The 12,749-nt window shown below is 35.7% G+C and overlaps 1 protein-coding gene across 3 annotated transcripts in view; it reads left to right on the forward strand.

Moving 5' to 3' along the window:
* The window catches only part of SH3D19 (SH3 domain containing 19), a 2,322,497-nt gene that overhangs the window by 1,142,300 nt on the left and 1,167,448 nt on the right, over nt 1–12,749 (forward strand). The window lies entirely within an intron of this gene.

A 12,749-nucleotide genomic window follows, 5' to 3' on the forward strand; every position in this document is an offset into this window, starting at 1 on the left:
GTTTCTCCAAAAATTTCCACTTTCTCACCCCATTTTTCTCACGGACAAATGCAAACAGGACCTCAGTTGGTGGCTTTGCACCAACAATTTGGACAGGGGAAGGCCCTTCGTTCCACCCATCCCGGTTGCCACAGTGACCACGGACGCCTCCCAGATGGGGTGGGGTAGGCATTATCTTAGCAGGACAGTCCAAGGCACATGGCAAGATCACGAGATACATCTGCATATCAACGTCCTAGAGATGAGAGCAGTGCTACTTGCGTTGCAGGCACTTCAGAGCTTTCTACCTCTAGGGACGATTGCAATACACTCGGACAACATGTCAGTAGTGTGGTATCTAAACAAGCAAGGGGGAACCAGGTCTTTACCCCCTGTGCAGAGAGGCCATGCAAGTGTGGCAGTGGGCAGTAACTTCCCAACGGTTTCTGGTGGCAGCGCACATTCCGGGGAAGTCCAACGTGATTGCAGACAGGCTAAGTAGAGCTATTCTGATGCCTTACGAGTGGTCTCTGAATAGTCTAATTGCAGAAGAAATCTTCAGCAGATGGGGTCAACCTTGCTACAACCTTTTTTCCAGCCCCCTCAATGCCAAATGCAGCAACTACTTCACGCTGATCCCCCTACAGGGGGAGTCACCCAGGGACGCTCTGGTTCACGATTGGCCCTCCGGTCTGCTTTATGCTTTCCCTCCATTTCCCTTGCTGTCAAAGGTGATTCAGAAAGCGCAATCATTGGGAAGCAGAATGATTCTGATTGCTCCACACTGGCCTCATCATGTCTGGTTCCCTTTTCTTCAACCATACATTGTGGACACTCCTTGGATTCTGGACCCTCAACCAGATTTGCTGACACACATGTCGGGACAGTTCCACCCCTCTCTAATAACCCTCCAGTTGACAGCCTAGCTACTCCACTTCCGTCATTAGTTAGGCTTCATAAATTTTCACCGGAAGTGGTTCACATTTTATCTTCCTCTCATAAGCCATCTACTAGGAAGATTTATTCCAGCAAATGGAAGAGGTTTTTTATTTGGGCACACACCCAACTCCAATTGCTTCAGTCTTGGAGTTTTTGTCTGTGCTTTTCCATCAGGGTTCCGCATCAGCTACCATCAAAGTCCAATTGGCAGCGATCTCTAATTTTCATGTGGCTAATGAACCTAGTCTCATGGCTCATAGACTCTGCAAGGCTTTCCTGAAGGGTACTCTGTTACTCCGTCCCTTGTCTCTGAACCTATCATGCCCTGGGATCTCAATTTTGTTCTACAAGCCCTTACTTTACCACCTTTCGAGCCTGCAGCTACCTGTGAGTTGAAATTCTTGACCTGGAAAACAGCCTTCTTAACAGCAATCACTTCAGCAAGGCGAGTTTCAGAAATGCATGCCCTTTCTATCAAACCTCCATACTTAATCTTCCATAAGGACAGGGTTTCTCTTCGACCAAACCCTTCCTTTCTTCTAAAGTGGCTTCTGTGTCTAATCTTAATCAATCCATTGAGTTGCCTGTATTCTTTCCTCAATTTTCAAACAAGGCAGAATTTAAATTTCATCAATCGGATGTACATAGATAGTTATGTTTCTATCTGCACCATACAAAAGATATCCGGAAGTCTGATCAACTGTTTGTCTCCTTTTCGGAAAACAAAATTGGGTCCCCGGTCTCCAAGATCTCTATATCCAGATGGATGTCTAGTTGCATTGCTTTCGCCTACCAAGCAGGAGGAAAAGATCTGCCATTTCCAGTCAAGGCTCACTCTACTCGGGCTGTTTCTACATCTACAGCTTATCAGGCCAGATTGCCAATGGATGATATATGTGCAGCAGCTACTTGGGCTTCTCCTCACACGTTTGTTTCTCATTACAAATTGGACGAGGTTTCTAGGGGCAGGTCATCCTTTGGCTCCACAGTACTCAGAAGTATTTTCCTGTGAGCCACACAGGATGTAGGTGCTAGGGACGCTGTCCCATGGGTAAGAATGTAGGTGAGATAGGACTACATAACATCAGGAAGTTATGTACTCACCATAACATTCGATGTATGTAGTCCATCTCGCCTCACATTCTTACTTACCCTCCAACCTTCCCCCTTCCTGGAGGATCTGGAGGATAGGTTGTTATTTACAGAGTTCCCTTTACTTAAGCTTATTCTTTTTATCTGGATGTTGTGTATGCATGGGGTATGAATGAGTATTGCAGCAAACTAAATCTGGGGATATGGAGCAGTGCACCATGGGATACCTGCTTAGCCCAGCCAATAGAAGACTTCGAGCTAGAAAAGTTTGGCCAAGTCGGAGCCGATATTCGGCTCCAAACCCACGGGTAAGAATGTGGGGCGAGATGGACTACATACATCGAACATTATGGTGAGTACATAACTTCCTGGTTTTCTACTTGCTCTGTCCTCTATTTCTATTATGTTTTGAAGCATCTCTTCTTGTTCAGTCTCATATTCAGCCAGTCTCATATTCAGACAACCTTTTCTTCATTTCAACTTCTGAGTTTTGCAGCTCTGTCACCATATCTGAATATGTTTAAAGCTTGTTCCATTTTGTCCAGCTTTTTATTTTTTGGGTTAATGTACTCCATCAGTGTTTTGTTTATTTTAACTGAGTCTGTGTGCAGCTGGTTTTTACTTTCTTCTAGGTTACTGGAAGTCATGTCTGGAACTTGCACTGCTTCTTTCTGAATAGTTGCAGATCTTTTCCCAGTCTGTGTTTTTTTCCTCAAGCGTTTGTAGCTGATTTTCCTCCTGGTCTTTTATATTTCTTTTTTTCCTGGCATCTAGGCAGTGCACTTAGTAGTCAGTTACTGAAATTTACCCAGAAATCTAGGGCCACTGGCTTTTCCTGCTAAGTTTCTGTTTTCAGACTGGGAGAGCCAGAATTAAGATTTTACTCAATGTGCAACCATCTTGGAAGTCTACCTTGCATTTCTGTCTTAGTAGTAATTGGCATATGCTCTGAAATATTTATTGGATGTGTATCAAAATTCTCAGTTACATGTTCTTGTGAAATATAATTTCTGTCAAGTCTAGACCAGTTATTATACCTTAAGGAATAATATGTAAATTCTGTACAGGTTCCTTCTACTGAATTCTTGTCTTTCATACCAAATATTTCAATTAATTTCTTCATAAATCGACCCTCTTTTGTTATATTTTCCCTTCTAGGCCACACCCTCAGATACATCTTCATTGTTGCAAGTCAGATTCCTGCCCCCACCTGTAAGTAATATTCCCCGCTGAAAGATGATCATTTCTCCCAATTTTTTTAATCTTCAAAATAGCAGTTTTAGGTAGAATATAAATGCATACCAGTGTAATTCTCATACGTTGCCAGTAGCCCTTTACTACTACAAATCTGCCACTATTATCTTTTTTTCCTCTTCTAGCACTACTGGAGCTAGCAATTAATATAAGTACTTCTCTCTTTTTCTTGGTCCCTGTTATTCTGAAGAACATCCATCCTGAAATCCTTTTTATTTTTATCAAATTCACATGCTCATTTCTTTCCAACTGGGTCTCCGATAGCATTACTGTTTGCTCTGTGTATTTCTTCATATAATTAAGCATTCTTTCCTTTTTTGTATATCTGTGAGACCATTCTTATTCCAAGTTTCCCACATGTATCGTTGAATGTATCACTCAAACTTGTTTTCTAAGATCACATGTAGAAGTGAGTCTTATCTCAATTTGCCTCCATTGGTTAACCATTTTCCCTTCTTACATGTCCTGATGTTTAAAATTAGTCTGAAGTTTGTTGTGTGGCAGAAATTAATTCTGAATTTCACAGCTCTTGATAGATGTTATATCTTTGTGTTGTTGTAGAGGTACCCAGAGCAGAGCATTTTGTAATGAACATAAATGATTAGCTAAAAGTTATTACATGGTTTGTAATTGCATAAGATATAGTAATCCTGTAGATCTAGCTATGATGGCCCCACTGTCTCTACTTCAGTGCTGCAGTGATATGTTGTATAGTCGTGAGCACCTTTAGATTTAAAAATAAAAGTAAGTGGGTCCTCATACTAAAAATCTTTTGCAAATACCAAAACTTACATTTTAGTTTATTTGTGGTTATAACTGAAAACTTTGTTCAATCTAGTTGTATTTTCAACATACTGAATTTAATTTTTCATCATCCAAACCACACAGGCAACGCCTCATAAGTAACCATAGTGCATATTTAAGCAAAGCCAGCAGCCTACCAAGGGAAGAAATCACATACTATAGTCATACAGTTTATAATAAATGTCCTCAAACCACTGTCAATAGGGCATTAGCAACAGAAAAATGTGAGGATCAGTTATGAATATTCAGCAACAAAAAGGTAAAGAAAAAATAAAAGATCAGAAGCACTGCAACATGAAAGAGAAGGGAGCTGTTAGATGATGCATAACATACAACAGTGTAGCTAAGACACAGAAACAGCCATGTGTGCCATACTACAACAGAAGCACATTTGCAGCAATAATATGGTATATGTAAACATCAACAAAACACAAGTATTTATACTTGAACGTCATAATACAGTGTCATGGACATAACTTCATGTAGGACTATGATTTGCTCATGACTGAGGCTGATGATTAATTGTGGTTACTTCTGACAGGCAAGAACTACTGTTTCATAATTCACACCACTGCTGCTAATTTATATGGAATAGTATGGTCTTAAAATCTGCACTGCTAGCACCTGTTAATATCTTAAGGTGACTGTCCTTTAGAGTACGTAATGAAAAGTGTGCTCTGTTATTGGTCAGCATCTGCCATTCTTGAATAAGCTTTACATTGTACAGCTGCAGATCAGAGTCGTCATCTCTTGGTCCTCCGGATTTCTTCCACCTCAGAAGTACACACAATATATTCTGGGATAGGTTATTAATATCTGTGCGTTACCAACACTCACTTCTACATGTTCCCAATGGCTGGATACACTAGTATGTAAAAAAAAACTGTTTGCAGTTGAAGTAAGCCAACCATTAATTATTTATTTGTTAGCAGTAACTTGAGCAGTAACTTCAAGTTCATTATTTATGCATTATCCCAGTGTATGTACATTTAAGTCAGTAATAATTTTACAAACCACATGCTTTTAAAAGTGAATAATTAAACTCTTTACTTGAAAAAAAATGCAATTAAGCCATGTAGTTTGTAAAATCAAATATATAGACCGCTTTAAGCTAGCACAAACAAAATACAACATAAATGTGTTTGTAAGTTGGTATACTTTTACTTTTGGCCACTATCAGTATATCTGGACCTACCACTCCTAGTAGCAAAAGTATGTCGTGAATTTCTGTTTGTCACAGAAGTACAGAAAGTATTTGACGAATTTCACTGGCAAAATGGAATTTAGTTTAAGATCTGTTCAGAAATGCAATCCACCTGCATATTATAGAAGTAAGGCGATAGCTTTCTGTCTACTTAGAATAAAAAGACTAAATTCAAAAATTGGTGATTCTCTTCCTGTTATCTGGGTCTTTCAGATCTGGGAGGGGAAGGCGATCATGCCCAACAAGCTAATATCCAAACAAATAATATGTCTAGGCAGTGCCAGTCCTTGCGCATTTAATTTCATCTTGAACACTCTTGCTGCTTTTCCCTGAATGCAGATTTTACACACTGTAAGGCTGCATTTTTTCTGCTTTATACATTTTACATGCTACAGAGATTAGATCAACCACAATTATTATAAAACAAAATGGTTTAGTGTTGTACAGCTTCTCTATAGTATGTGTTAATGTCAGTAACTCAAACTGTATGATGTAGTATGTGAATCTGCATGAAATTCTCTGTAGCATGGATGTGTGTTTTCATTTCATACCGGTCTGTGACAGCTGGTCATATTTTCACTCATAAACATTCACTGTACATGGGCCTAATTATATTTGCATGGCATGATATTCTGTAAAATGTGCAAGATAAAGTGTTCACTTTGACATTACACTGTCAGAGCACTTGAGTGCCTTCATTAAGGGCAAAAAAGTCATGCATTTCCTGTTGATGGTGCATTTCTTTGTTGGCAAGTGTAAGCAAGTCATTATGTCTAAACTGCTCATAGGTAGCTGTGGCTGATAGTATAAATATGGACTGTGTTATTGGCAAAAGTTGTTACAATGTCTGTTAGTATGCCTTCAAAACTACTTTCGCACATCTGTGTATGTCTGGATCTAGAAGTAGGTTTAACAGCATGAATGTACTACTGGATCCAGACATACACAAATGTGTACTATATTTACAGGGCATATAGCTGTTTTGATGTACATGTTCCAGTGTGCTGTGTTGTCCTGTTTCATTGCACTACATTGGTACATACATCCATACTTTTTGATATATTGAGTAAGTGTCTGTGTGGTAGCCAGTAGAAGTAATTTGTGACAGTACAGCTTACTTTACCAGGATGAGAATAAGGCCTCATCCAGACAATTCTAGAGCATGGTCTGCCTCTCCTATGATTTTTTTTGAGGTGGGAGCAAGGCTCCCTTTCATCATCTCTGGGAGACTGGTTAAAGAAAAGGCACATGATATTTATTTTGCCAGCTTTGCCATTTGTGGTAATGGTTCTCCCCAACCACTCTGGCCAAAATAGAGTAATTTTGTCATCATATTAAAGGATGTTTCTGATAGAGACATGGATGAGAGTTTATTGAAAAAGGGAATGCAATGTGGTTTTTTTTTTGTTTGTTTTTTTTAATATGGAACCTTCTCTGCACAATATTTAAATTTAGATTTTAACTGGACAAGGTATTTTGGGTTTCTAATACATTCCTAAGTCAGGGTGTAATTACAGTTCATGAAATTAGTATTGTTTTCAGTCTTTAATATTAGCCAAGAGTGCTCTTCTCAGCACCTGCATTTTGCCCCAAATCGCTTCCTTCCGTAATTCATATGGAGTTATAGGTAGCATATCTAAATATGACTGTAAATTCTTTTTGAGACTGATTGCTCCTACTACTGTTGGAATTGTCTGGGGATCTTTCTTCCACACTGCTCTTCTTTCTGCTTACAACTCCTAGCACTTTATGGCTTTGTGTCTCTCTGTACATAAGACACTATAATCATTGGGTGTAGCAAGTCCAATGATCAATGCTACTTTTGTCTTCTTTTCACGGACTACTATATCTGGTTTTTGTACCTCTATTTTTTGAATTGCTGGTAATTGGTGATTCCATGTGGTATAAACTTCATCATTGTCTATAATGCTTTGTGACCTATACTTCCACTGCTTCTCAGCTACTTCAATATTGTAATGTTACTTTCTGTATACTGACCGTGTGCCATGAGTGTATCACACCTAGCAACAGTGCAACTGTTTCAGTCTTATTTTTTTTCCAGAACCTGCATTTCTGTTTCTCCCACTTTTTCAATTGAATTTGTAAACCAACATTTACTTAGCCCGCTGTCCTTAGTTCACCTCTTCATAACCATTTCTGCATCAAATCTTGCTCAATATGAGATTTTTCCAAACGATTTCTATCCTTGCCAGTATATGTACGGCTTTTGCAATTTTCTTTCCTTCTCATCTTATCCTTTTCCTTATGATATTTCTTTTGGTTTTTGGCATATTCATTTGCTGTCTGATTTTGTCTACTTCTGGTTTGATTTCCTTTCCCATTAGATACTGAAATGTTTCTGTAAACTAAGCAAAGGTGTCATCTTACACTTGTTCTCATCATATTTTAAAACTTTCACTATGTTTGGATCTGATGAGGTCAGCAGGTATGTATGCTTTCCCTATGATTGCAAATCTGTAAGTGAAATCAATTTCAAGAAGGCCCATACCTCTTTCAGAGTGAGGAATATATAATCTTGGTGTACACTGATTTTTTGTATGTCATTGGAGAAGCATGAAGTATTTTTCCTGTTTCTTTGTCCAGTTAATCCAATACTTGTTGGGCTAGTTAGTCACCCCAAAATATAAGTTAAAACAGGGAAAACAAATTGATTTGTACCTTGGACTTTATTCCTAGATGCCAAAGCAGTTTTCAGTATTCGTTTTAGTCTCTTGAAGTATTCCTTATTGAATGTTATTCTTATCTGTTTATGTTTTATTGCCTTCATCTGTTCCAAAATGTTTATACACTCTCTCCTGGTCAGGTCCCTTTGTATCACATTTCTGTCTCAAGGTTGATAATTTTCTTGGTGCTGCAGCTTTCCTGTTTTAAATGTTGCCTTTGCACATTTATCAAGACCAGATGTCATTCTTGTATCAGCTGAGAAAGTTTTAACCATTTGCAGTTATGCATTTAACTCCTCATGTGGTGAGCGATACAGTTTTAAGTCATCCACAAAAAGATGATGACAGGTCTTTAAACAAGGTTGGTTTCTTATAGCCAAATTGTAACCATAGCCTAATTTGTTAAACAGCTTTATGGGTTAAGGATAAGACAAAACAAAGGTGGTGACAGAGAGTAACCTTGGAATATCACCCTTTGAATTTTTATCCCTGGGATAATAATTTGTCCTTTGGCAGGGCTCATCTGCAAAATAAGTTTGTCACTGTTTCATGGTAACTGTAATGTAATTGATCAGTGTATGGTGTATCTTATACATCTGTAAGCATTACTTTATCCATTAATGTGGGGTGCTGTCAAGTGCTTTTTTGTAACCTGTCCATGCTATACAGATTCTTCCCTTTTCTACAGTTCTTTAGCAACAAATGATCCTTTGTTCCATATGACTTTCTTTTGTCACCCTTTTGTTCTATTCCCATAATTGAAATGTTTTTCTAAATGTGTATAAACTCTGTCTGCATCAATTCCAATATAATTTGTGTATTATAAGGAAGCACATTATTGGTATATAGTTTTAGGATGGCAAGTTCATACTTAAGAAGGAGTATCATTTTTCCTGCTTTTACCAGGTTGGTGTCTGTTCTTGATATGCATATAAATAATTCTTGTTCAGGGCTAAATCTTTGTGTAAATACATTTAGCCAGAAGTTACGTACTGAATCTGGGCTTGTGGTTTTCCATGTAGGAGTATTTCTTAATTTTGTCTCAATTTCTCTCACCTTAATTTCATATCCTATACATTAAAACTCCTTACTGTTTCTTTTAATTTTCCTATACATTCAGCATCTTTATGTTCAACATGGCCGTCATAAATATTTCTCCAAAATGCATCTATTTCTTCTTTTTATGGTGGTGTTTCTATTCCTTTTGCTTTGTTTCCTAGTACTCCTATTGAGTTGTCAATTAATTGCTTATTTTGCACTTTTTTCATACTTATTTGCTTACCTTCTAAGTTGTTTCTGCTTATGCTGATATTTTTGGTTTATTATTAGCAGTAGCGTGTGATAAGTCTGGTTCTGTTTTGACATTGTGTGTTGCATTTACCATGCCTGTCTTAAGTGTTTGATCTGTTCCTTTTTCTGTATTCTTCCAACAGTGATGCTTCTTGTCTTGAATGCTTTATAGTTTTCTCTGATAGATGCTTCCGTGGTGACATTTTACTTGTTCCCTTTATTTCCTTTCTTACTGAACTTGTTTGTAGTAATACTTTAGCCAATATTTTTATTTATTTTGCTTTTGTTGACCAGGTTTGTCTGACTGGGTGAAGATTAACCCCCTTTTCATTGGAAGCCACATGGGGAAGCTCCAATATATTTCAAACATTTTTAAACAGCCGTTCAGTGATCTGCATGAGCAGGCATTAAATAGTATATTTTAACAATTTAACAAATTTGCTAACTAGATTACATCCATATGAAAGTAGGGGCAACTGTTACAGTATAAAATATACTTATGCAATAGTCAATGTTGAACATTGAGCATTTGAAGATGTGTATTAGTGGGTTTGTCAAAAAAATAATAGATCACATGATTACTGATTAAAATTCAAAGAAATGGAGATGGAGAAGGAACAAGGTAGAACAAAAATGTTAGTATTGTCGTTGAGGTGGGGCATAAAGCAGGTTCACAGACAATATATATGGCTGTCATAAGGTTTATATTAGAAGTATAAAGGCGGAGGTAAGCAGTGTCACAAAATGTCTGTAGCTGGCAGATGCACATAAAATAATGTTTACTTATTGCTGAAGACTGGTTGTAGAGTAGAGTATTCTTTTTTTTTTCAAAACAGGTTTATTGTTTTAACATATAAGAGAAGTATCATAACAATTTTATACAAGTAATTAAAAATAGGTATTATTATAATATTCAACAAAACAACTAAAGTATTTACAAAGACATCCACTACAATCAGATCAATTAATTAAACTAAAATACCATGCTATTGAAATTAAAATTTTTTTAACAAATTATGTAAATTATCCCATACAATATAATAAGATGTTTTTCTATTTGTTCTTGTCCTAATTGTGTTTATTTCCATATAGCACACTATATTCATAACATTTTTAAATTCATTGAACGAAGGAGGTGTATCTGAAATCCAATTTCTAGTTATTATTTTCCTAGCCACTGCTAGAATAGACCATAACAAGGGAAGCTTAACCTTTTTAACACTTTGAGGTACAGGTGTGTTGAATAATATAAGAGATTTAGAAATAATGAAATTATCTGTAAAAGAGCCTGCAAAAATTCATTAATTGACTTCCAGTATTCTTTCAATTTTATACAGTCATAAAACATATGAGCCCAGTCAGCATTAATTTCTACATTACATCTCTTACATAAATTATCTTTATTATTTATTTTATTCATCATCAAAGGTGGATAAAAGATCTATGTAAAAATTTCCATGTATAAAGTCTCCAGACAATGGAAGGCGTAGTTCTATAAGCAGATTCCAATATATATTGTTTATCTTGTTGATTTGGTGGGTCCCCATTAATAGAAGTGAAATAATTCCAGTATGTATCTACACTGTAAAGTTTCTTGTCTGATAATTTTATGTATGTATGAAAGTTTACCTTTATCAGAAACTTTGTTGTAAATTTAATATCAAGTAATCAATCAGTGTTGGAATAGATTCTTTAACTGTTATAGACATTAGATCTATTTTATTAATGAGATGTTGTCTAAAGGTCTGAACCTCTAACCAGCAAGTTTCTCTTAGATCAAATTCTTGTTTTAAGAAATCTAGATTTTTAACTTTATTATCAGATATCAACTGATACCAGTACTTTAGATCATTATCTATAGCTAAATGAGTTCCTTCAGAAGTAGATGACAAAAGCATACCCTGAGTATACATTATAGGGAATACAATAAAATTCCATTCCCTATACTTAGGGTGCATGAATATAAAGTTACGATAACTAATAATAATATTTAATGGGTAACAAACCATATGTTTAGGTGTAATAGGTGAAGTACAAAATTCCTTTAGTAACCATAACATGGAGTTATTTACAATCATATTTTTATGTGTTAAGGAGATTTTCATGAAGTGCATACTAATTAGCTCCCAATAATCTTTCCATTTTGCGACATATGACTGATCTATTAATAAAGTAATAACTTTTACAATAGAAGAGATAGTATATAAATTAAAGTCTGGAAAAGAAATACCCCCTTGAGACCAGCTATTAGTATGTTTCTTTAATGCAATCCTAGGTCTATTAGGTGCCCATAGGAAATTTAACATTAGTGTATTCAGTTTCTTGATAATTATTTTTGTAGGTGGAAGTATTATTGATTGTATTAAGTATAAAATCTTGGGCAATATTATCATTTTAATAATTGTAAGTCTCTCCTCCATAGTAAAAAACATATTATTCCAGGTATTAAAAAGATTTTGTATATTAAGAAAAACGGTATTATAATTATTATATATAATAGATTTAATATCTTTAGATATTATTATACCTAAATAAGTTATCTGAGCTGAATTGGGTACATATTTAGTAAAATCACTAATGAGAATATTTTTTCGTGTATATATAGGTAGTATTTTAGTTTTTTCTTCATTGAATATTAAACCAGAAATACTTTTAAAATTCATCATGTTATCAAATAGAGACTGCATAGAAGAATTAGATCCTGTTGATGTAATTAGAACATCATCTGCAAAAAGTTGAATTTTGGATGTTGTATTTTCATCTATTTCAAAACCCTCTATGTCAGTACTGTTTCTGATCAAATTAGCCCAAGGCTGCATTACTAAAGTGAATAATAGTGGAGAAAGTGGACATCCTTGTTTTGTACCTTTAAGAATGGGTATTTTTTGTGAAACAAATGTTCCTACCTTAATATAAGCCAACGTTCCTTTGTATAAATGCTCAATTAGATTTACAAACGCATCTGAGAAGTTTGTGCACTTCATTAAGGTAAACAGATAGTCCCAACTTACTGAATCAAATGCTGAACTTATATCAAGACTAATAAGTGTTAAATTTTTCTTTTTCCTATTTGCAAAATCTATTAATGTTAAAGTTATTCTTATATTATCAAAAGTATTTCTATTTACAATGAAGCCTGTCTGATCTATATCTGTAATGCCGGGAATGATTGTCTTCAATCTATCAGCAAAGATACTCATAAACATTTTATAATCAACATTAAGTAATGAGATGGGCCGATATGAAGAACATCTAGTTGGATCTTTATTAGGTTTTAAAATTGGCGAAATAAATGTATATTGCCAAGATGGGGGGGGTTATTAACTCAGTTTGGGCCAAAATAAAACCTTATGTATTAATGAATATGTACTTTTAGAAAGGATTTTATATATCTCTTGTATAATACCATCATTACCCGGTGCTTTGTTTGATTTAAGCTTATTTATTTGTGTAATAACTTCTGTATATGAAATACTCTTGTCCAATAGTTTAATCTGTTGTTT

This window comes from Protopterus annectens, chromosome 2.part1 (assembly GCF_019279795.1).
Source record: "Protopterus annectens isolate FY-2018-M chromosome 2.part1, PAN1.0, whole genome shotgun sequence".
Taxonomy (NCBI): Eukaryota; Metazoa; Chordata; order Ceratodontiformes; family Protopteridae; genus Protopterus; species Protopterus annectens.